This window comes from Herpailurus yagouaroundi, unplaced genomic scaffold, assembly GCF_014898765.1.
Source record: "Herpailurus yagouaroundi ecotype Mexico unplaced genomic scaffold, PumYag 28, whole genome shotgun sequence".
Taxonomy (NCBI): domain Eukaryota; kingdom Metazoa; phylum Chordata; class Mammalia; order Carnivora; family Felidae; genus Herpailurus; species Herpailurus yagouaroundi.
In genome coordinates, this window is record NW_024412376.1 from 27673177 (window position 1) to 27700292 (window position 27116).

The window sequence follows — 27116 nt, forward strand, 5'->3', positions numbered from 1 at the left end:
TTTAAATTTTTTCTTTAATGTTTACTTATTTTTGAGACAGAGGGAGACAGAGTGCAAGTGGGGGTGGCAGAGAGAGAGAGAGAGAGAGAGAGAGAGAGAGAGAGAGAGAATCTGAAACAGGCTCCAGGCTCTGAGCTGTCAGCACAGAACCGATGTGGGTCTCGAACCCATGAACCGTGAGATCATGACCTGAGCCGAAGTCAGATGCTTAACTGACTGAATCACCCAAGCGCCCCTGAGTGGGCTGACTTTAATGTTTACTATCATTGGGGTGCCTGGGGTGGGTACCAGTTAAGCATCCACCTCTGGATTTTAGCTCAGGTTATGAGCTCATGGTTCATGGGTTTGAGCCCTGCATCAGGCTATGCGCTGACAGTGTGGAGCCTGCTTAGGATTCTCTCTCTCTCTCTGCCCCTCCCCTGCTTGTACTGTCTCTCATTTTCAAAATAAATAAATACACTTAAAAAAATTAAGTGTACAATCACTTATTTATCCAAGTAGCATTTCATGAACTGACACCACATCCCAGGCACCATTTGAGGTGCTGTGGATATACAGTGGAGAAAACAGACTGTAACTCTCATGGAGTTTATATTCTTAGGCAAGAACAATCAGAAGTAAATGAATACATAATATGCAGTACTGATACATGCTCTGAAGGATAGTAAAGTCAAACCAGGAAATCCAAAGTGAGAAATAATGCTACTTGTCATATGGCAGTAGCTGAAGCCTTCACTAATGTGGTGATATTTGAAGATAGACTAGAATTACACAGGGATGGGAGGGAGTAAACTATGAGGATAAATGACTGAATATTATTCTAGACAGAGACCAAAGAATGGAAACACCATAAAGTGAGAGTGTGCTTGGTGTACTCAAGATCTACAAGAAAACCAGTGTCATTGGAGGGAGAAAAAGGTGGGAGAGGAAGTTAGAGGAATAGGTGGGAGTGGAGTAAGTAGGGGAGTGTTAGTATTAAGGTAATAGTACTAACAAAGGGGACAATTCCCACTAAAAGTGTTTAGACACCTACATTTCTGTTGCTTCCCAGTCCTACCCACCCCCCAGAATCTCCCCCCCCCCACCCAAAAGGTATCTCTGTCCTTTGCCCTTATAAAGTGTAAAACTTAGGTCATGTATATTAAATATATTTGTGAGCATGTTACTCGTTTTAAGTGTCAAACATGAAACTTTTAAAGAAGGTTTGGGGCACTTTGTCATAAAACATCTGTTAGAATTCCTAGAGAGGAAGATTTTTTTTAAATGTTTGTTTTTGAGAGAGAGAGACAAAGTGTGAGTGGGGAATGGGCAGAGAGAGAGGGAGACACAGAATCCTAAGCAGGCTCCAGGCTCTGAGCTGTCAGCACAGAGTCCGACATGGGGCTTGAACTCGCAAACTGTGAGATTGTGACCTGAGAGCTGAGGTCAGATGCTTAACCAACTGAGCCACCCAGGTGCCCCTAGAAAGGAAGATTTTTAAGTACATGTGGTTAGCAAATTTAATCTACTTCCACAAAAGAGTAAATAACTTAAATATGGTCCTCTAGAATTAGTAATATATCAAACTACATTTCAATTCCAGTTGATGTCCCATGGAATGATGGGAAAATGCTGCCTATAATAGCTCTCTTTTATGTTTATTTTACTAAATTGCAACTTAGTACATCATTATGTTATTATAATGATGTTCATTATAATCAATGCTTAATTAAAGAAAACCTCCCAGTCAATGCTCCTACTTCTCTACCCTGTTCACTCATGGAAGTGGCTTGATTGTACTGCATCTCAATGGTATATCCTCATCATATTTGCTTCCCTCCAGATTAATAATCAGCACCCGTATAGCAAGATCACCCTCTCTGTGATGGACATTGGGAAGCCAGATCTCTTTCTTATACCATTCATGCCCACAAATTTGAGCTGAGTTTTTAGTGATAGTATGTGTATATACTTAGTGACTAAAGAGGCACAATTTATGCATTTAATATTTGTGCATTTTGAAATTTGTTATGGCATTGAGTTTCCCCCCCAGTGACTCTAACTTGAGCAAGAATCAGAAAAATGTATTTACTATATTCTCAAAACATGCATTTTATATTTTATCAGAAGATTGGTTTTCTGCTTTTAATAAAATGAGTTGTTGGTTTTTAAATTTGGAAATTGTCTGCCCTAAATGCAGCAATTTTCTTCCAAAGAAACAGTAAGAACTGAACCACTTTTAATAGATTCAATTGAACAACTATTTCTTGAATGCTTACTCTGTGCCACACAGTGTCCTAGGCCCTTGGGATGGGGCAATGAGCAAAAGAAATGGAAATAGATGCCCTTTGGAGTTCATTTTCCATCAATGTAATTGCCACTTAATAAGGCAATGGCATGATGTTTCTAGAGTAGTGTACAAAAAAGCAGCTTCCAGAAGTGAGTTAGGGTATTGGCTTTCTGTAGGTTTTTGAAATTAGATTTTCTGAGTTCTTCTTCAGTCTGACAAATACTGTCCCATCAACTTTTCACTCTCACCAACAAAGATGCTATGCCAGGTCAGTCTGACCATATGCTAGAAATAGATGTAGTAAATACAATCTAATCTGCCAGCAGTAGTTCAGAAACTCACTGATAGAAGATAGCAGGTGTCATTAGCAAGTGTTAAAATAGCTTCCTAACTGGTGAATAAAATGTACTAAATATCTGACATAAAGCCTTCACATGGTTTTGTGGGAGTGAAGGAATAACCATAATCACCTAAATTAGAGTTGGATAATCTAGGCTAATTTGACTCTTCTGCTTTATTCTTAATGCAAACTTATACATCAATCATTGGCAGCACGAGGTGTCAAACAGCCCAGAAACAAATACAGTATTAGAACTACAGGAGGCTTCAGAGGATTTAAAGTGCAATCTCAAAAATTTTATAGTTGAGGAAGCTGAGATCCAGAGTGATTATATGATAATCTTGCAGACCCAGTATTCATTAGCAAATCTTAGGTAAACTTTTCAAATTCTGACCCCCACGTTTTGTTCTTTCCAGTGTTACACAACTTGCCTACAACTCTGTAGTAAAAATACTGATCAGAAAATAAAACCTGTAGTATTGTGATGTTTATTTTATATGTGAACTTGTTGCTTATATGTCTGTAACCTAGTTTACAATTCTAGAGTGCAACTCTCAAGCAGGGTATCGGTTGGAATTCAGGAAGAAGGTAGAGCTTCGTGAGTTTTTTTTTTTTTTTTTTTTAGCTTTGTATTGGCTGGAATTTATGTTGGATGGCCTTAATAGAGAACCAAATAATAGTGGCCTAATCAGTTGAGGGACTGTTATTCTCACATAACAAGGGAAAAAAGGGAGTCTAGTGCCAATACCATCAGTGATTGATATGTCCTCTCTTAGCATGTGGCTTTGTCCTCATGCTTATCACCTAATGGCTACAAGTAGTTGTTCCATTTCCAACATTGAATATTTACTATAGGCAAGGTGCAGTAAAAAATAAAAAGATGTATTGTTCCTTCCCTGTTTTAAAGAGATTTTATCAGAGTTCCTTCTGGCCATTATGTTTCATTGTTTAGGACTTGATTACATGAACATCCCAAGGATAGTTGGAAATAATTTCCTCACAGGTTGTCCTGTAGAAGAGTATGAGAATATTGACGGTGATATTCTGCCACTAAGGAAAATGATTTATATTTTGAATATATTTGAATTTGAATTTATTTGAATTTCTATATTTAAATGTATTTGAATTTATACTATGAAATTTCTTTTGCTGGCCTCTGTTTTAAGGACAAATTAGTAAGTGAGTAAAACATAATTCTCATGGAGAAAATTAAAGGCAAAAAGAAGGGTTGAGAAATAAAGTTGCAATTTTAAATAGAGTAGTTCAGGAAAACTTCATTGAAAAGTGATTTTAGGGGCACTTGGGTAGCTCAGTCAGTTAAACATCAGCTTCTTGATTTTAGCTCAGGTCATGATGTTATGGTTTGTGAGATTGAGCCCCATGTTGCGCTCTGTGTTGACAGCATGGAGCCTGCTTGGGATTCTGTCTCTCTCTCTCTCTCTCTCTCTCTCTCTCTCTCTCTCTCTCTCTTTCTCTCTCTCTCTCTTTCTCCCTGTCCCTCCCCTGCTCACTCATTCTCTCTCTCTCTCTCTCTCTCTCTCTCTCTCAAAATAAATAAACTTAGGGGAAAAAAAGAAAAGTGATATTTATATACAGGACTGAAGTAAGTGAAGGGGTCATGCAGGCATACGTTTGAGGAAGGGAACTGTGGGTAGAGAGACAGCAAGGGCCGTAATAGCATACATGAGAAATTTAGACAACCAAGGGAAGACTAGAAAATTAAATTAAATCTTTTCACTAAAGCAAAATATAGTTTGCTTCACTATATTTCTGTAGTTTTATTTCTTAAAAATCACCTATCATTGTGAATTATAATTATATATATTATAAAATACATGGTACAAAATATATTTTTTAGTGAGGAAAGAGGAATAATGAATCGAACTCTAAATATGTAACATTTTATTCTCTTTAGTAGGAATTTCAGCAATAAATTTGTGGCACTAACATTTTTGAAAATGCAACTGAATTACAGAATCCTCCTAAGCAAGGATTGCTACAAAATAAAGGAATTAGCATTCTCTTGGTAAAATACTTTTTTTTTTCTGACTAAAGTGAAAAATGGTATTTATGAGATCATTTGAGAAGCATATTTTTATTTGTTTTTATTTTTTATTATTTATTCATTTTTTTATTTAGAGAAGGAAATTTTAATTTCTATAAATGAACTCAAGTTGATCTGACCAGTTCTGCAGTCTGAAGAGAATAGTAAAGTTAAATTTTGTGGGAATGGCAAGAACTTGCTTGGCTTGAAGATCAAGCCGCAGTGGTGTTGGATAATACAATTGTGTTTTATAAGCAGGTGATAGAAGTGTTTGAAATGTTCTAGTTAATCCTAGAGGTGATCATAAAGGGCTTAGACTGTTGGAACTGACCACTGAGCAAAAGAAAAGCTCTTGGGTTAGAGAGATACAAACACTTGTACAGTTCACATAGATCAAAATAGTCTATAACCAGGACAGCAGCTAAGATCATTTCATAGTCTGACTGCATAAAGGGCAGAAATCATAAGGCTAGAATTAGAGAAGAAATCAGCTGGACATCAGTCTGGAAAAAGTCATCATACAGATTCAGGCAGACAAAGATCAATTTCTTAAGCATATTTACACAAAGTATGTTTAAAACCAAGTCAGACTTTTCCCACCAGTGATGTGCAGCTGTGGCAGTGCCAGATCCATGATGTCACAGGCGTGTGGCTGCTGATCATGAATTGCTACCCACTTGTAGAAGCAGGAGGGGTCCAACTTGTACCTAGTGTCTTAGTCATAGCTGCCTGTGGAGCTGCAGTATGTTGGGCTGATTGACCACAACCTCAGGGGAGGCTTCTGAAAGAAGAATAAATAGGGAACAGCACTCTAACCGTCCTGGGCATGTAAGCATGCTTCAACCTGAAAGATGAGTTTTCCTTTGCAGAGGAGCAAACTCATGTTCAGGAAGGGTGCTATGCGGGTGTTGCTGTGGTGTTCCAAGAGATCCACACTTGCTGAAGAATTCTCATCCAGAGGAGTAAGTTTCAGGGATGCCAGTGGATCCTGACACTTTATGGATCAACACTCCCTACCTCTCACCAGAGACGAAGGGGATTTTGTTATGACTTTCAGTGCAGGCATTTGAGGGAAGAATGGAAAAAAAAAGATTTCACATTATTCCTATTAAAGAACGGACAGAGTATGAAAGCTATTGACCCAATTAAAACTGATGAAAAGATAGGAAGAGTTTTGAGTTCTTAGAAACTAAAAGATCTTTCTTTTTACCATTGTCTCTGGTTTCTGCCCTTTTCCAATTCACTGTGCCATATGGGTAGCCATCATGCTGGGTATACCAGAGATATATCTGGAGACAGAGTCTGGGTGCTTTTGATATCCACCAGTGACTCACTCACATAATCACACATGTCACAGGCCTCAAACCAGATGATTTAGTGCACACCTTGGAACATGTTCCATTTCCTAAAGCATAACTACTAGAATTCAGCTTGAGAGCAATAAAACTTTTTCCCAGCATAAAATCCTGTACAAAGTTGAGATAATTCAAAGATTTCCAAGACGGAGATCTAGAAATTAAGAGATCTAGAAATCAATTTTTTTCTGTTTCTTAGAGTGGAAATGATTATCCAAAAGAAACTCTGTCTCAAAGAAATCATTGGTAGATATGGTAGGTCTAGTGCCCAGGTAAAAAACTTTTTATACCAAGAAAGAAAAAGTAAGTAGGCCTAAAACATTATCTCTTACTATTCATACTTAAGAATAGGTTCCAATCAGGGATTTCCAGTAGGATGCATAGCAAATAACACTAATTTTTATAGCCATTAAAAACCTTGAACATGATTAAATAACTCATTGGGGATATACATAAATGCTGAAATTATGAACAAAGGAAAAAAACAAAGCCTATAAACTTTTATCAAACATATGTGCATGTATTTCATACCTGCCTCTTTATGAAGAAGGTCCATGAATTCTGAAAGTTATGTACACTGATCTTGAGCAGAGCTAATTAATACCATTAGTGTCTATCTCTCTCCTAGTATATGTATGTATGTATGTATGTATGTATGTATGTATGTACACCTGAAGTATGTATGTGTGTATATGTGTGCACACGCATATAAAGTGTGATCATAGATAATTAGAGATAATCTATGTGTTTTATACTGCTTAAGAAGTAATAAGGCTGTATTCTGTATTACGAATAATCACCAGTTAAAACTGGAGTGTAAATGTTATTTATCAGAATTTCATTTCCTAACATTATGGGATTATAAAATTAATAAAGAGTAAAAATTATATATATATATATTTCCCATTCTTGCCCAAGAGCTGTGTTGGAATTTACACAAAAGTCTGTGCCTTGGTGGCTCAGTCTGTGAAGCATCTGACTTCAGTTCAGGTCATGATGTCACAGTTCATGGGTTTAAGTCCCACGTTGCACTTTGAGCTGATAGCTCTGAGCCTGGAGCATGCTTTGGATTATGTGTCTCCCTCTCTCTTTGACCCTCCCCCGTTTGTGCTCTCTCTCTCTCTCTTTATCTATTTCTCAAAAATAAATAAACATTAAGCAACCAAACAAAGTTTCCTTTCCCCAACAGTTGAGGGATTTATTCTGAGAGTTGGCCTTTGCAAATTCCACACTGCGTAAAATGGCAATCTGGGTGTTTCAAGTTATAATGACCAAAAAGGGCCAAGTCAGGGCCTGTGTAATCCAATCGTGGCCCACTAGCCCTGGTCTGGGCCCACTTGCCTGCATCTACTTTTAGAGGACACTTATTACTATTTTTCAAAATCATTATGAGGATTAGTTGGGTAGTGGTTGACCTCAGGAAATCATTAATTTTAATTTCTAAGGAACCACTTCCCCTATTTTGCATTTAAAAATGACTCTGGTTATACAGTCAGTGGTATTGTAACAGTGTTGTGTGGTAACAGATGGTAGCTGCACTTGTGAGTATAGCAAAATGTATAGAGTTGTCAAATCACCATGTTGTACACCTGAAACTAATATTTTGTGTGTCACCTATACTTCAATTTAAATAAATAACTGGTAGTCCAGATAAACCCACAAACAGATTTCTACATTGGGACTTTCAAACGTAAGTCAGAATACAGGGATTAGCGTCTGTTAAGAGAAATTTGCACACTGCATCCAAGAAGGTTAAAGTCATGTCTTTTTGAAGAAGTAAACCTATGAAAGAGCCTATATTTATGACGTTTGACACTTAAGTGCAAGGACTTTATGCTCAAATATTACAGATACTTTCTTAGCTAGTTTCTATATTTTAACCCATCAGTCTCTTTTACAGTAGATGGAAAAGGTTCAGAAAAATTACGGAGTCATGATTATTTTGTGAGTGCGAAAAACAAACAGCTAAACTGGAATTTAACCATTTTTTATTATAGCATTTTTTACTATTCATTTTGAATCTTGGGCAAGTGTTCTTCATCTAGATCAAATACACTTGAGCTCAAGTCATATTAGACCAACTAACTAGCATTAGACCATCATCACCAAATGGCCTAATTCTTGGAGTAACATGAGTATCTGGTTGCAAACTCTATTAATACTATTATTTTACTTTTTTCATTAGCATAGCCTGATCTTTCCTTAACTGGAAAACTTAACTAGAAAAAAACCCAAACAAAAAAATCATTATTATGTATAATCTGCATGACAAGATGACCACCAGAAATTTCACAACACTGACAAAAATAGAAGGCTTGTAATTATGCTTCGAGTACAAATTTGCAAAATGTCTTAAATTTTGGACGTTTTATTCTCAGAAAATTGTGGAACTTCTTGCACTTGAATAGGTAATAGATGTACTAATAAAACACTTAGATTCTAAGAATTTGTGTTGGACACAAGGGAATATGTAGTATATAGATCAGTTGGATTTTTTTGACCAAATTAAATATGTGATAGAGACAACACATTTTATACAGTAGGATAAATGATCTTTCCTTTTGTGCTAAAACACCAACCAGTTTCCATGGAAAATCAGTGTTCTATGGAATATTTTGACGGTTTCCTTAAAATGTGGAATAAAGTGAAAACGTTTTAGGGAATGAAATTTACATATAAATCTCACTGTAAGGTAAAACACATGTAAGTCACATATCAAAGAAAATAATAAAAGTCATTTCATAAGATCATAATCTAATTGTCTAATGGGCCTTTGAACATAGTGCGGTAATTAATAGCATAGGCCAAGTTATGTGAAATATGCATATTTAAGTTTTTTGATGTTTTATTTATAGAGTGTTGCTGTGAAGATTTGAACGTAGACCTTGAAATTTTGAAAAACTTGAAAGAAATCACAGTGTTTTTGATAGCTGCTTTCAGGTGTCCCTGAACTATAGGATTGATTAAAGCAAGTTAAGTGAACTCCATTGAAAGGAAGTGAATCCACTCTCAAATAGACAGTTGTTCTATGCAAGGCCATTTTTACTAAGCTCTGAAAGTAGTTGCATCATCAACAGCACTTGTTTAGGTTTGTTTCTTTAATTAACTATGAAGAAGTTTTGGCGATTATGTATGAACTAAGGAAGGAAACATTTCAGAGTGTCTTTTTCCTTCATTCTTGATTAGCTATCTAGTTTAGGCCTCACACATTCTGAAGGACTTAGTTGAACCCAGCAGAAGATAGTGTATCCATTCATTTCTTCTTGCATTGAACAAATACTCATGCTGTTCTTTGGGAAAATTTATTGGCACATTTCTCAATACACTTCTTTTTATACATCTAGTCTCTGACTGAGGGTGTTATTAATATACATAAAGAGTTAAAATAAAACATCACTTAAAACATTAGTCCACAGGGTACGATACTGATATCATCAATAATTTTAGTGAAATATAACTTTCAAAAGAAATTCAAGGATGCTTCTTGCCACTTCCCTCTCCCCCCACCCCAAAAAAAGAACACTTATGTAATTTACAAAGACACAATAGACACAGACTCATCAATTAATTAATAGGGTGGGGTCACCAGTAGTGATTGGAATTCTGAAAAAAAGAATTAAAGTTAAATGTACTTAGGGAAATTCCCTTTTCTTTCATTGGACTCTTCCTTTTTTATTAATGCAGCCTAAGAATGTGTCTCTACCTTGGAAGAACAAATAGGAAGAAGAAAGGCAACCAGAAGTAAGAAAACATGGAGGAACTTGCTCATGTTTGACTCAAATATAATCTCTTTTTCTAAAGGGTCGAAATGAGTTTACTCATGAGTCCAGCTCAATAGAGTGAGAAAACCTATATCAGCTTTGAGTCAAAGTATATAATATATACACAGATACAGTGTATATGTGGCTATGTAAATGCATAGCTCCATAGTTTATTTCTTTGTGGACATGGGGAATTGGGCATTCTTGGTAGCTAGCTATTTGGGTTACTTAGAATTCTCATCACAAAACTGTTGTGAATTTGGACATTGCTTTTATTTTTAATATACTAAGCTTTCTGTCATATAGACATAGCATCTTTGCATCCACTCTAGTGACTAGAAAAGCAATAGAAAGCTTTGGATTGTTACCTAAGCATCATCATGAATAAATACATTTGAAAGTAAATAAATCATTGCCAAGGTTGAACACAAAACTAAAACGTATTACAGTTTAGACAAAGACATTCCATTATTGTATAAAGCCTTTTTAAAAATTAGATTTATGTAGACATTGATTAATCCATTTCCTTTCTGAAGTCAATTTGGATTTTTTTCAGAATCTACCATTTAATTTAGGCTGTCAGGAAATGTTGCCATAGTTATCTACATCATATTAGCATGAAATGAAAGAATTTTTGAAAATTTTCCTTCCTATGCTATTATAACTGTATTGTTAATAAGGCAATTATATCTTTTGGGACTAATGTGCATTTTACTGCATGTGTATGGAGTTCATTTATAACCAACTGAGCTCCTACCAACTGTACTCTCCTACTTATAATGGGACTCCCTGCTTATTTCATACCTATGGGAGACAGGATAGAAAAAGAGTGCTACAGAAATCCAGAGGATGATTTGAATTTGGCCTTTTCTTATGAGATAGGCATACACTACTCATTATTTCTTTTTCTCTATTGTCTACTTTTGCTCTGCTTATTATTTGCTGTCATTCAATTAAGTAAAGACAGGCATCTCAGACTATTAAATTGAAATGTTTCTGATCAATCCAAATCATTTTGTTCCTTGAGCCAATCCCTAAGTCTCCTAAGTTTCAACCTCAAGGATAGATAATACCTAGAAGACTCCTTCACTGGATATGTCAAATAGCCACGGCTATTTTATGGCTTAAATCTATAGGTAAAGATGATGACTAGTAGACTCTTTTTTGATGAGCTTCAATATAAATTCTCAACATCCATGTATTTTTATACAACTTTCTCTGGAATCATTGTATTTCCACAGTTATTTACCAGATTTCTTCATATTTTAACATGGAGAGTTCTAATGAAAACATGATAATTTATATAAACTGAAAACATGATACTTCCTACCAGAGACTGATATTAAAGATCTTGCATGTTCTTTCTTTGGCAAACTCACTTTTAATCTCACTCTTCTTCTGTTTTACCTTAGCCGATGGAATACTTCTCAGAGGCGGGGGCATTGTGCATGATCCTCTCCTCTTGCACATGGCACAGTAGAGAAATAGCCCTATACGGTCAGAATTGCCGTCAAGGACAATCCTAATGAAATGTCAACTAGTAAAGTATGCCCTGTGTTCTCTCTGTTTCCTCTTTCAACAAACCAACAATACAGCTTAATATTGCTCATAAGTTTTTGTGGCATTAGTATTGTGGAGAATTGGAGGGTCTCATTCAATCCTAGAACTGACACAATAGCATGATAATCATTTGCATGGCAATTTATAATTCCAGCATTCATTACCTATTTTACCCTATTTCTAGGGTATACCACCTATTACCAATTTTATAATGAGAAGCATATGGAGCAAGAGTTTTACTTATCCCCATTTACATTTATGAGAAGCAAAGACTTAGAGACAGAAAGTGATCTACTTGAGAATATATAGCTGGTAAGTATCTGACCCTATGGTAATTAACGATAAAGCCCAAGCTCTTTCTGTTGTACATTATGATCCTTCCTCTTTAGTCTGCACACTCAAGTCTATAAAAATAAATACTTGTGCTTAGGATCCAAACTAAAATACAAGGAGAAAATATGGGTATGTTTTTTTAATCCTCTGACTTTATATTAGTTTTTTTCCCCATTTAAAAATTATTTTATTTTCATAAATTCTTTTTCTGGGTGAATATTAAGAAAGAAAATGTGCATTAATTCTGGTTTTATGATTCTGTATATTTCTTTATGTCAGCATCTGTAGTCAGGTCTTGATCTGACCCATAACTTTTTTATTACAGGAAAAAAAAAAAAACCCTACTTGATACTTTATTTTAAATGTCATTTGGTGTCTCCTTTAAGGCAAAAAAAATCTCTTTGCCGAATTCACCTAATATAGAAAAAAGCCAGTTTGCCCCCAGAACAGTAGATGTTCAGAAGTCTCACAGGCAATTTCCTGGAATAGTCCAGCTCTGAGAGGGTAAGCACACATGATATGCCGGATGAAAACAACTGAATGGTGGCAGAGAACAACTAAACATAGCGTTAGAGTAAGTGGCTATATTAGTTACAGTCAGTGGAAATTTCCAGAAAAATAGGTCTAGGCTTTTAGTGAGTGTCTGTGATCCTAATTCTACTCAACACAAATAATTCATTTTCCAGAAACTAATTTGAAGTTTCTTACTCAAAACTCATCTACAGAAATATTTATTCTAAGCATTTTGGTGAATTTTGAAATCAGTGTAACAATGAACTGAGTTGCTTAATAAGGCTTAATATTAAAAGTGCATTTTCTGAGTATGCATTATGCTACAACTAAAACACACCATTAAAATAATGGTTCTTATCCATGTGTGTGTGTATTTATTCCAATAACATATACCAGAATTACACTTTTATTACTATTATCACAAAATTTGCCTCATGGTATACATATGTTTTATATGCTTTTTTCACATAATGAGATATAAAATCCAAATTGGAGAACATATATGCTTAATCAACAGTATGTAAGAATTCTTTTTCCCATATTCTCACTAAAATGAGACATTATGACATTTGAATTTTTTTGAAATGTGGAATATGAGCTTTATTATTTAATTTGCATTGCTGCACTCTAGAGGTGGAGAGATTGAGATTGTGACGATTTGGGGGGTCAGGAAGTCTTTTTGCAAGGAAATGCTGACTGAGCTGATATCTGAAAGGAGGCAAGGGAACTCATTCTTAAAGTGAGGATACCGGGAACACAGAATATTTTCAAGACACAGAAGGAAAGCCAGGGGGCCTGGAGCAAAAGCAGGAAGGGGCATTTGGTAGCCATACCTGGCAAGGTAGGTGAAGACTGGGCAAAACCAGAAGGTTTAGCCCTATGTAGAATTGTGCTCTTTATCCACAAACAAGGGGAGACATTGGCGAGTTGAAAGCTAAGGGTGTGGGCATGTTCAGGTTTGCTTGTTAAACACCTCATTCTTCATGCAGTGATTCATTATAATTATTTTTGGAGGGACAGAGTAAGAGCAATTAAGGCCAATCTTGAAGTTCTTGCTATGATGAGACAGTGCTGCCCCTCCCCTCTCTACTCACTAGCACCGCAAGAGAGAAGCTACTATAGCCTTGTACTCAGTGTTCATATCGTAGACCTCAACATGACTTTATACCTCACAATTTATACCTCACTTTGCCTCACAACTCTCACAATTAGACATCATTTCCTATTCTTTTACTTTACTTAAACTTGTGACCCCACTCCAAAATTCTTTGACGTCATTAAGACTTCCAACTCAGTGAGCTTACCATTTTTTCACTATTTTTAATAATCTGCCATCGCCTTTATGATTTCATATCTCTCACCCAACCCACATTCCATGGCCCAGCACTATACAGTCCCATGGCAGATTCCCCTAATTCTCCTGTTCCTTTTCCCCTCCTTTGTTCATTCACACCTGGCAAAGCTGAACTTTGCTAAACTCAACAATCTATACATTATAATTGAGCTAAAACAGTTGAGCATTGACAGAAACATACCACAAAACTCACTAGACTCACTTAAAATTTATGAACACAAAATAAAAATGGATATTCAATAAGGATAGAGTATTCTGCTTTACTCTCCTAGTGAATTCATTTTCTTGTTCCCTAAAATGACTGTTTTACATCATGTCTTAGTCTGTTTGAGTTACTATAACAAAACACAGACTGAGTAGCTTATAAACATCAGAAATTTACTTCTCATAGCTCTGGAGGCTCTGAAGGCTGGAAGCTCAAGATCAGAATGCCAGCATGGTTGCATAAGGGCCTTCTTTTTAGTTGTAGTTTTCTTGTAGTATCCTCACATGGTGGAAGAGGCTGGAGAATTCTGTGCACATGATGTCATTATATTTATATATATAATATATAATGTGATATATGTAATATATAATGTGAGATATATATATATATATATATTAGTTGTTTTATGTATAACAACTAATCCCATTCATAAGGGCTCCACTGTCATCACCTAATTAATCACTTCCCAAAGGCCCCACTTCTTAAGACCATCACATTGGTATAAGGATTTCAACATAAGAATTTGGGGGGGTGGGAATGTAAACATTTAGACTATAACATTCGTTAGGTTTCCTAAAAATCTCCATATTTCTCAACTTGAACTGTTGCCTTTTTCATATTTCACTAAAAAGTAACTAAAATCAGTAAAAAACAATCTCATTTTTCTGCCACCAACTACAACACCCTACCTCTGTGTGTACAAAGTATTTTTTGTTCAAAACTGACATAACGGGACGCCTGCGTGGCTCAGTTGGTTAAGCATCAGACTTTGGCTCAGGTTATGATCTCACAGTTTGTGGGTTCAGCCCTGTGTCCGGTTCTGTGCTGACAGCTCAGAGACTGGAACTGCTTTGGATTCTGTGTCTCCCCCTCTCTCTGCTCCTCCCATGCTCATGCTCTGTCTCTCTCTGTCTCTCAGTAATAAATGTTAAAAAAAAAAAAGTTAAAAAAAATGACTTAACAATGGAGGATGTCTTTTCCCTAAGGCCAGTTTATTTGTGAAGTGGATCATACTCATTCTCAATTTCTCTAAGACCTTGATCTTGAATTTTGTCTTCGGCATCATTCTTTTTCCATTTCTGTTCGATCATTTTAATTAATATACAGATATTCCTTAATATAAATATCTTTAAAACAATCACTTTTGAGCTCACATTTTCCTTCAGCTTCTACCCCAATATTTCTCTCCTTTTCATGAAACTAGAATTCCTAGAAAAAGTTGTCCACTTCTCTCTCTTTCTTTCCAGATTTTTCTTCAACAAATTCCCATTTGGCTTTTATCCTCACCAGGAATTCTAATCAGGGTTAGCACTGATGTATATTATGTCAAAGCTAATGATAAAATATTTGTCTTAGTCTCGTGAACTTCACAGCATTGGATACAATTTACCACGACCTTCTTTTTTTTAAAGTTTATTTTGAGAGAGAGAGTGAGTGGAGCAGGGGCAGAGAGAGAGAGGGAGAGACAGGATCCCAAACAGGCTTTGTGCCATCAACACTGAGCCCCTGATGATGCAGGGCTTTAGCACACAAATGGTGAGATCTTGACTTAAGCTGAGATCAAGAGTTGGGCGCTTAACTGACTGAGCCATCCAGGCACCCCCCCTTTTTAAAGTTTATTTATTTTGAGAGTTTACCACAACCTTCTTGAATACAATTTCTTCTCTGTGCTTCCATAACAGTGTTTATTTGGTTTTATGTGTAAATCACTAGCCTTTCTTTCTCTTTTGTTGCTCTATAAAAACTTTAAAATTAGAGACTTAGGGTTCTGTCCTCAACTTCTACTTTCTTTCCACCTGAGGTCTCCTATGTGACTACATTTTTGCTATTGGATTAAAATATTTCCAGCAAATTGTTTATTATCTAGTATTAATATCTAATATTATCTCAATTCAGACATCTTCCCTGAGCTGCAGACCCATATGTCTGATTGTTTGCATGGTATATCCATTTCTATGTATTATATTCCTCTCAATATAATACAGAAAAAATAACTATGTGTACTCCAGTATTTCACTCCTCAGAAAACTATCCCATCTTATTAAGTAGCACTAAAATCTTATTTGATAAAGGCAAAACTGTAGAAGCCATTCCTGATTCCCTTCTGACAACCCGAAAGCAGTATCTATTTCAAAAAAGATCTGTGAACTCTGAGTATTATATGTTACATAATAATATGTTATATGTGTTATAGAATGTTGCTTCTCATCATATTCTCTGCTGCTTCTTTTGCTCATGCCACCATGATCATTTTTCCTGGATTCCGCATAATCCTAAAAACTGACCTTACTGCATCCCCTCTGGAACCTATCCGCCTATTCCACATCATGGACTAAGTCAATTTTTGTGTTTCTCTTGCTTAAAATTCTCCAAAGTCTTTGCATCACACATATACAATCAAAACTCTTTGTGGATTTTTGAAAACCCTGTAATGTGCAGTCTGCTCATCCTTCTCATCTCAAGGCCCTCACACTAACTTTGCAGTTGCTGATCTTTGTGTTGAGAGCTAACTTCTCACCTATATTCACTTGACTAAAGCCTTTTCACGATCCCAATTTCAACTACAATGGCAGCTTCTCAAAGAGGTTTTCCTCAATGAGCTGTCCGTACCTCTTGTTCTTTAACATATTACCCAATTTTGTCTTCTTTATAGTAGAAATACATACACATTTAAGAGGTTTTTTTGTTTGTTTTTTTTTAGGGAGTTACATTCATAGGCAGAAATTCAATACTAAGGGAAGATGAAAAAAGATCTTTGGCTTGAGTCATGAATAAATTCAACATATATAGTCAATGCAGAGAAACTAGCTACCAAGGAGAAAGAGGAGACAAAAGATGCAGTAGGAAAATCAGAAGACTGTAGGGACATGGAAAACATTCAAGAAGTTGAGTGTAGCTATTAGCGTTGAATGCCTCTGAGTAATCAAATAAGTAGAATTTAAAATGTTAACCGGATTTGAAGATATTACAAGCCCTTTGTAAGCTTACCCAGGAGTGTTTTAATGGAGTGGCATTGGCAGTAGTCATGTTGGAATGTATTGAACAGAGAGTAGGAAGCAGTGAAAGGTAAGAGTATATGTAAAAAAAATATTTTGAAGAATTTGTGTATAAAGGGGAGGAAACATTGGACTAAGAGCTGGAAAGATTATGGGCATAGGACATGGGGTTTCTTTTTAAAAATTAGGGCAGAAAGTTTTAGAAGATGGAGAAACATTAGTCTTGAAGGGACAAGGGTTATACTTACGTACTCTAACATTCCCAGCAAGAGAGAGAACAAACAGTAGTTGAGATGACAGCAAACTAGTACCCTTAGTGAGTAGTCTGGCTTCAGTTAGAATAAGGAGGGGGAGATAATCCTTCAGAGAAGATGAGGATATAAATTGTTAATTATAAAGATATAGTTCTAAAGGACCAACAGAAGGAGATATTGGCTCAAGAAAGTTCAGATAGGCTGTACTGATAGGCTCAAGAAAGTTCAGATGTTACTGGGGTGATGGTATGATGGATGAACAGGGAGGAGAGGGTATGGCAGATGAGACCTATAAAAATACTTTGGGAGTCTCTTTAAGAAATATGGGAACATTGCCCAATATCCAAAGAAAATTTTGGCAAGGGTTGGCTGACTCAGAAGCTTCAGAATCTACAAACGACAGGAGCCTCCTACGCTGGCCATGTGGAAATGTGAAGATGTATAATCTTGTACTATTTTTAGCCACACCAGCTTTAATGTAAAACTAAGTAAACAATGTGAAGAAGATTACAGTTTGTTTGATACTATTATGTACGTTAAAAAAGTCTGTATTTTAAGTAAAACAATCTCTAAACACACTTCTCAAAATAATTTTCTAGTGGTGGTTATGTCCATGACAGTTGGTCACTTGCTCCAGCATAGTTAATAATTTTTTCCACTGAAAGAAAATGGTTTTGAAGGCATGTGCTTTGCTGGATAAGAGAGGGAAAATAAGAGACTGATACTCTGCAAATAAAAACAAAAACAAAAAGCAAAAAAGTAAAAAACAACAACAACAAAAAACAAGCACAAGAGTTCTTTGAAATCTGACAAATATACACTATACTTGAAATGAGCAAGTAAGCCAGTTATTATGATCTCTATTATATAGTTGAAGCAATTGAGGCTTACGAAAGTTAAGGATGAATCAAACTCATAATTACTAAGTGATGGAGACTAATTTTGAGCTCATTTTTTATGAATTTTTGCCCAGTGTACTTTTCTTCTATAGCACACTGCTTCTTCATCGAGGCTTATATTGTGAACCTGATTATAACCTTTGCTGAGGACAAAATTGCAGTCATCTGAACATCTGGTGCTTCTTTTCTGTTGTACTAAGGCCTCTTTAAAGAGTTGGTAGTTGGAATACTAATTTCAATTCTGACAGTAATTAACCATCAGCAGAGATTTTCATAGTTATATTGTATAAGAAATTGCTACAGAACTAGAGATATTCTTGATTGGATTTTAATAGAACAGCCATTTCACTGTGATTTCAAAAAAAATTAAAATATTTTTTAATAGAATGAAAGTGTTAGTTTGTATCACCTTTTTTAAAAACATACCTAGAATCACATTAAGATGTGTATGATATTTTCTCTAATCCTTCATATTAGGATAAGAGATAGGTTATATTTTGTATATGTATTATAGAAACATTAGAAAATATAAAAATGTAAAGGAAAACATTTTTTAAAGATCATCTATAATTCTACTACCCCAAATCAACCTTAGTGTGGATGGCATTTTAGTATATTTCTTTAGGTCTCAATATATAGTAATCTTGCATGCATACATTCATTCTATAAATGAGTCATTGGGAATCTACATTGTGACAGACATTAATCTAGGCCTAGGTATTGAGCCTACAGACTGTACAAGATAGACAAGGTCTCTATCTTCATTAATACACTCTCTCACTATCTCTTTGTCTCTGTATCTCTTCACAAAGACGTGAATGTGATCATAGTAATATACAACAGAGTATCTTTTTATTTCTTAGAATTATACTTTGAGTGTTTCCCAACTTGTAAATAATTATTATGGTAGAGTATCAGCAATGGAATGCTCAGACCATAATAGACCATTCTTCTATCATTAGGGATTTAGATCCTCATTTCTATTATATTACCAATTATGAGTAACACTTTTACATCTTTTATTAATAACTCTTATAATCACTAAAATAACACTCATTTTATAAAATCTGGAAATTTCAGGAAATAAAACAAAAATAGTCACTTCTCCAACATCTCTAAATAATCATTGCTCATAATTTGATGAGATTCCATCTCACCTATTAACAAACTTGTCATAATGCCTTGTACTACATTTGTATGCTTTAATTAAAATTGTATCTCACACTTTTGATATTGATTTCTAAATTGAATTCTTAAAAAAATTAGCCAGTGGTTTGAAAGTCCATCTTAATAACTCCTGATCCTGCAAATTAAATTTTGCATGTTGATTCATTTTTTTTTGCATTTTATTTTTTTGTATTTTTTTCACTGTTATAAAAGTGAATTTTTTTTTCATAAGTTTATTAGTCAAGGCCAGTTATTTTTCTCTGATGTGTGTGTGGATACAGATACATGTACATATATCCATTTAGACATACTTTAAAGTTAATTTGTATATATTTCATATATGTTGAACTATGACCTGGTAGTAAATAGCTTTCTTTATTGGTGCCTTATTTCTAAGGGTTTAAACAATATATTATGGTTGTAAACTCACACACGAAGCAAGCAGAGATACTCTTGTTTACTTTTTTTTTTATTTAAGTTTGTTTATTTTGAGAGAGGGAGGGAGGCAGAGAGAGGGAGAGAGAGAGAGTCAGCACAGAGCCCGACTCAGCACTCGACTCCATGAACCAAGAGATCATGACCTGAGCCGAGATCAAGTCAGATGCTTAAATGACTGAGCCACCCAGGCACCCCAGAGATACCGTTGCTTAATTACATTGTCAATATAAAATATAATTTAGATTTTCCTTACTTTTGGGGTGAAATGACATGAAAATTATGTGTACAAAATCATTTGAATTTATGTTTAATCTATTTATATAGACCATAAAGAATATCCCTACTGTACTGCATCTTTGCCTTTGTACTCTATCATCTCTGCTGTTATATGAATTTATGTCCTGCTATCAGGAAGGTGAAAATTAAAACAGCAAGATGCCTACATACCTATTAGAATGGCTAAGATACAAAAAGCTAACAATAGCCAAATTGAAGAAGCTAACATTACCAAACATTGGCAATAATGCAGAATAAGAAACTCATTAATTGCTGGTGGGAATGCGAGGTCAAACAGCTACTGTGGAAAACAATTTTGCACTTCTTATAATATTAAAGATAGATAGCCTCACCCTATGATCCAGCAACCATGCTCCTAAACACTTAGCCACATGATTTGAAAACTTACGCCTAAAACTGCACATGGATGTTTAGAGCAGCTTTATTCCTAATTATCGAAAATTGAATGTGACCAAAATGGTATATTAAATTGATGCACTGTATGAAATTTAAATTCACAGAGGAGTTAACCTGAGAATTTATATTCAGCTTAGTTAGGACTTAAACTTATAAGTCGAGGGACACCTGGGTGGCTCAGTTGGTTAAGCGTCTGACTTCAGCTCAGGTCATAATCTCATGATTTGTGAGTTCGAGCTCCACATGGGGCTCTGTGCTAATAGCTCCGAGCCTGGAGCCTGCTTTGGATTCTGTGTTTCCCTCTGTATCTGCCCCTCCTCTGCTCACTCTCTCTCTCTGTGTGTCTCTGTCTCTGTCTCTCAAAAATAAATAAACATTAAAAAAAATTTAAACTTATAAGTTGAGGTTTTGATTGGTATTTAATGGTGTAGCATTGTCCTTTTGGATGACTTTGGAGTTTTATCCCTGCGCACTTGTCCCTGTAGCTAACACCTCAATACTAGTTGCCTCACTAATTCATAGCCAAGCCCTGCCTAAGTGTTCAGATATCTGCTAGCTTCTTACTTAGACTTTTGACTACTATGTGTTGTACTTCCTGAACCAACTGCTTTATCCTATATTTAGGTCCTAAATCATCTGCCTGATGTTACTGTTTCTGTATAAATTTAATCTCCACATACTCTTAGAAATGGTTATAATACTGCTCAACAAGCTTCAGTTCTCTTAACAATGACATTTTCTGAAACAGTGCTTGTGGAAATATACATTATAAACTTTACTTTGTCAGTTTATCAATAGTTCAAGGGATTTCATGGACTATCCAGTGAAACTGATGACTATTAATAGTATTGTTCCTATGAATAAAAACTGTGATTTTATAAGAATTGATATACATTTCTTCTAAAGTAATAAATGTATAATTGGGAAGCTGCCTGTTTAGATTATAGTCCACTATTCAATAATTTTATAGAAGTTTTTTTTCTGGACTGTGTCCGTAGGAATGTATATCATTATTCCCATCGTTTTCTTTAATTTTTATCATTATGGTACTTTTTAATACCAATTTTAATTTTCTAGTGTGAGATGTATGTTATTGTATACAGTGTATTTATGTATCCCCCCAAACAAAAATCATAGTGTAATCACCTACAATGAAGTTCTTATCCCTTTAGTAAGTAATCAAATAATATTATATTCATAAATACTGATAATTTTGTACTCACTGATATTTTACATGATAATACAGAATCTGTTTTATGATCTAAAGTAAATGTTTGGGGCCCCTAGGTTGGCTCATTTGGCTGAGCATACACCTCTTGGTCTCAGCTCAGGTCTTTATCTCAGGGTTGTAAGTTGAAGACCCATATTGGGCTCCACATGCTTAAAAAAATTAAAAATGAATGAAAATTAAAAATTAAATTAAAAAAATCAAAAATTAAAAAAAAATAAAGTACATGATTATTGCCAGACTTGTCAGGAATGGCGTTTTAAAAAATTTTTTTAATTTACATACAAATAGTTAGCATACAGTGCAACAAGAATTTCAGGAGTAGATTCCTTAATGCCCCTTACCCATTTAGCCCATCCCCCTTCCCACAACCCCTCCAGTAACCCTCTGTTTGTTCTCCATAAAATGAGTCTCTTATGTTTTGACCCCTTCCCTGTTTTTATATTATTTTTGCTTCTCTTCCCTTATGTTCACCTGTTCTGTGTCTTAAAGTCCTCATATGGATGATGTCATATGATATTTGTCTTTCTCTGACTAATTTTGCTCAGCACAATGCCCTCTAGTTCCATCCATGTTGTTGCAAATGGCAAGATTTCATTCTCTTTGATTGCCGAGTAATACTCCATTGTATATATATATGCCACCTGTTCTTTATGCATTTATTCGTCAATAGACATTTGGGCTCGTACCATACTTTGGCTATTGTTGATAGTGCTGCTATAAACATTGGGGTGCATGTGCCCCTTTGAAACAGCATACCTGTATCCCTTGGATAAATGCCTAGTAGTGCAATTGCTGGGATGTAGGGTAGTTCTATTTTTAGTTCTGTGAGGAACATCCATACTGTTTTCCAGAGTGGCTGCACCAGCTTGCATTCCCACCAACAATGCAAAAGAGATCCTCTTTCTCTGTATCCTCGCCAATACCTGTTTTTGCCTGAGTTGTTAATGGTAGCCATTCTGACAGGTGTAAGGTGGTATGTCATTGTGGTTTTGATTTGTATTTCCCTGATGATGAGTGATGTTGAGCATTTTTTCATGTGTTGGTTGGCCATCTGGAGGTCTTCACTGGAGAAGTGTGTATTCATGTCTTTTGCCCATTTCTTCACTGGATTGTTTGTTTTTTGGGTGTTGAGTTTGATCAGTTCTTTATAGATTTTGGATACTAACTCTTTATCTGATATGTCATTTGCAAATATCTTCTCCCATTCCATTGGTTGCCTTTTAGTTTTTCTGATTGTTTCCTTCACTGTGCAGAAGGTTTTTATTTTGATGAGGTTCCAATAGTTCATTTTTGCTTTTGTTTCCCTTGCCTCTCTAGACATGTTGAGTAAGAAGTTGCTGAGGCCAAGATCAAAGAGGTTTTTGCCTGCTTTCTCCTCAAGGATTTTGAAGGTTTCCTGTCTTACATTTAGGTCTTTCATCCATTTTGAGTTTATTTTTGTGTGTGGTGTAAGAAAGTGGTCCAGGTTCATTCTTCTGCGTGTCGCTGTCCAGTTTTCCCGGCACCACTTGCTGAAGACACTGTCTTTATTCCATTGGATAGTCTTTCCTGCTTTGTCAAAGATTAGATGGCCATACATTTGTGGGTCCATTTGTGGGTTCTCTATTCTGTTCCATTGATCTGAGTGTCTGTTCTTGTGCCAGTGCCGTGCTGTCTTGATGAATTCTGCTTTGTATTATAGCTTGAAGTCTGGGATTGTGATACCTCCTGCTTTGGTTTTCTTTTTCAAGATTGCTTTGGCTATTCGGAGTCTTTTCTGGTTCCATACAAAGTGTAGGATTGTTTATTCTAGCTCTGTGAAGAATTCTGGTGTTATTTTGATATGGATTGCATTGAATATGTAGATTGCTTTGGGTAGTGTTGACATTTTAACAATATTTGTTCTTCCTATCCAGGAGCATGGAATCTTTTTCCATTTTTTGTGTCTTCTTCAATTTCTTTCATAAGCTTTTGATAGTTTTGTGTGTATAGATTTTTCACCTCTTTGGTTAGACTTATTCCTAGGTATTTTATGTTTTTTGGTGCAATTGTAAATGGAATTGATTCCTTGATTTCTCTTTCTGTTGCTTCATTGTTGGTGTATAAGAATTCAACTGATTTCTGTGCGATGATTTTATATCCTGCCACTTTGCTGAATTCATGAGTCAGTTTTAGAAGTTTTTTGGTGGAATCTTTTGGGTTTTCCATGTAGAGTATCATGTCCTCTGCAAAGCCTGAAAGTTTGACCTACTCCTGGCTGATCTGGATGCCTTTTATTTCTTTGTGTTGTCTGATTGCAGAGGCTAAGACTTCCAATACTATGTTGAATAATGGTAGCGAGAGTGGGCATCCCTGTGTTGTTCCTAACCTTAGGGGGAAAGGTCTAAGTTTTTTTCCCCATTGAGGATGATATTAGCGTTGGGTCGTTCATATATGGCTTTATGATCTCGAGGTATGCTCCTTCTATCCCTACTTTCTTGAGGGTTTTTATCAAGAAAAGATGCTATATTTTGTCCAAGCTTTCTCTACATCTATTGAGAGGATCATATGGTTCTTGTCCTTTCTTTTATTGATGTGATGAATCACATTGATTGTTTTGATATTGAACCAGCCCTGCATCCTAGGTATAAATCCCACTTGGTCGTGGTGAATAATTTTTTCATGTATTGTTGGAGCCGGTTGCCTAATATCTTGTTGAGGATTTTTGTATCCATGTTCATCAGGGAGATTGGTCTACAGTTCGGCTTTTTAGTGAGGTCTCTGTCTGGTTTTGGAAACAAGGTAATGCTGGCTTCATAGAAAGAGTTTGGAAGTTTTCCTTCCATTTCTATTTTTTGGAACAGCTTCAAGAGAATAGGTGTTAACTCTTTCTTAAGTGTTTTGTAGAATTGACCTGGAAATCCATCTGGCCCTGGACTCTTATTTTTTGGCAGATTTTTGATTACTAATTCGATTTCTTTACTGGTTATGGGTCTGTTCAAATTTTCTATTTCTTCCTGTTTCAGCTTTGGTATTGTATATGTTTCTAGGAATTTGTCCATTTCTTTCAGATTGCCCATTTTATTGGCATATGATTGCTCATAGTACTCTTTTATTATTGTTTTTATTTCTGCTGTGTTGGTTGTGATCTTTCCTCTTTCCTTCTTAATTTTATTTATTTGGGCACTTTCCTTTTTCTTTTTGATAAGACTGGCTAGTGGTTTATCAGTTTTGTTAATTCTTTCAAATAACTGGCTCCTGGTTTCATTGATCTGTTCTACTGTGGGTTTTTTTTTTTTTTTTTTTTTTTTTGGTTTTGGTTTTGATAGCATTAATTTCTGCTCTAATATTTATTATTTCCTGTCTTCTGTTGGTTTGGGGTTTTATCTGCTGTTCTTTTTCCAACTCTTTAAGGCTTAATGTTAGGTTGTGTATCTGAGACCTTTCTTCCTTCTTTAGGAAGGCCTGGTTTGCTATATACTTTCCTCTTGACCGCCTTTGATGAGTCCCAGAGGTTTTGGGTCGTGGTGTTACCATTTTCATTGGCATCCATGTAATTTTTAATTTTCTCTTTAACTTCCTGGTTAGCCCATTCATTCTTTAGTAGGATGTTCTTCAGTCTCCAAGTATTTGTTACCTTTCCAAATTTTTTCTTGTGGCTGATTTCATGTTTCATAGCATTGTGGTCTGAAAATATGCACAGTATGATTTTGATCTTTTTGTACTTACTTAGGGCTGATTTGAGTCCCAGTATATGGTCTATTTTGGAGAACGTTCCATGTGCACTGGAGAAGAATGTATCTTCTGCTGCTTTAGGATGAAATATTCTGAACGTATCTGTTGAGTCCATCTGGTCCAGTGTGTCATTCAAAGCCATTGTTTCCTAGTTGATTTTCTGATTAGATGATCTGTCCATTTTTGTAAGTGGGGTGTTCAATTCCCTACCATTATAGTATTATTATCAATGAGTTTGTTTATATTTGTGATTAATTGATTTATATATTCGGGTGTTTCATATTTGGTGCATAAATGTTGACAATTGTTAGATCTTCTTGGTAGATAGACCCCTTAATTATGATATAATGCCCTTCTTCATCACTTGATACAGTCTTTATTTTAATGACTAGATTGTCTGATGTAAGTATGGCTACTCCAGCTTTCTTTTGTTGACCATTAGCATAATAGATGGTTCTCCATCCCCTTACTTTCAATCTGAAGGTGTCTTTACATCAAAAGTGGGTCTCTTGGGGCGCCTGGGTGGCTCTGTCAGTTAAGCAGCCGACTTCGGCTCAGGTCATGATCTCGCGGTCTGTGAGTTCGAGCCCCGCGTCGGGCTCGGTGCTGACAGCTCAGAGACGGGAGCCTGTTTCAGATTCTGTGTCTCCCTCTCTCTCTGCCCCTCCCCCGTTCATGCTCTGTCTCTCTCTGTCTCAAAAATAAATAAACATTAAAAAAAATTAAAAAAAAAATAAAGTGGGTCTCTTGTAAACAGCATGTAGATGGGTTTTGTTTTCTTATCCATTCTGTTACCCTATATCTTTTGGTTAGAGCATTTAGTCCATTGAAGTTTAGAGTGAGTACTGAAAGATATCAATTTTTTGCCATTATGTTCTTGTAGAGTTGGAGTTTCTGGTGGTGTGCTCTGGTCCTTTCTGGTCTTTGTTGCTTTTCGTCTTTATTTGTTTTTGTTTGTTTGTTTGTTTGTTTTGTTTTGTTTTGTGTTTTCATCTTTCTTCTCTCAGAGAGTCCCCCTTAAAATTTCTTGCAGGGCTGGTTTAGTAGTCACAAACTCCTTTCATTTTTGTTTATCTGGGAAACTTTTTATCTCTTCTTTTATTTTGAATGACAGTTTTGCTGGATAAAGAATTCTTGGCTGTATATTTTTCTGATTCAGCACGTTGAATATATCCTACCACTCCTTTCTGGCCTGCCAAGTTTCTGTGCATAGGTGTGTCTCACACCTGATCTATCTTCCCTTGTATATTAAGGACTTTTTTTTCCCTTGCAGCTTTCATAACTCTTTTCTTGCCTGAGTATTTTGTGAATTTGACTATGATATGCCTTGTTGATGGTCAGTTTTTGTTAAATCTAATGAGAGTCCTCTGTACTTCCAGGATTTTAATGTCTGTGTCTTTACTCACGTTAGGAAAGTTTTTCATTATGACTTACTCACTTAACCCTTCTACCCCTATATCTCTCTCTTCTGCTTCTGGGACTCCTATGATTCTAATGTTGTTCCTTTTTAATGAGTCACTGATCTCTAATTCTTAAATCGTGCTCTTTTGCCTTAGTGTCCCTCTTTTTTTCTGTTTCATTATTCTTCATAAATTTGTCCTCTATATCACTGATTCTCTGTTCTGCCTCAGCCATCCTTGCCGCCTTGGCATCCATTTGAGAGTGCAATTAGTTATAGGATTTTTTATTTCATCCTGACTAGCTTTTACTTCTTTTATCTCCGCATAAAGGTATTCCAATCTATTTTCGACTCCAGCTAGTATTCTTATTATTGTGATTCTAAATTCTGGTTCAGACATCTTTCTTGTATCTGTGTTGGTTAAGTCCCTAGCTGTTTTTCTTCCTGCCCTCTCTTTTGGGGTGAATTCCTTCGTTTCATCATTTTTTTAAATTTATATATGAAATTTATTGTCAAATTGGTTTCCATACAACACCCAGTGCTCATCCCAAAAGGTGCCCTCCTCAATACCCATCACCCACCCTCTCCTCCCTCCCACCCCCCATCAACCCT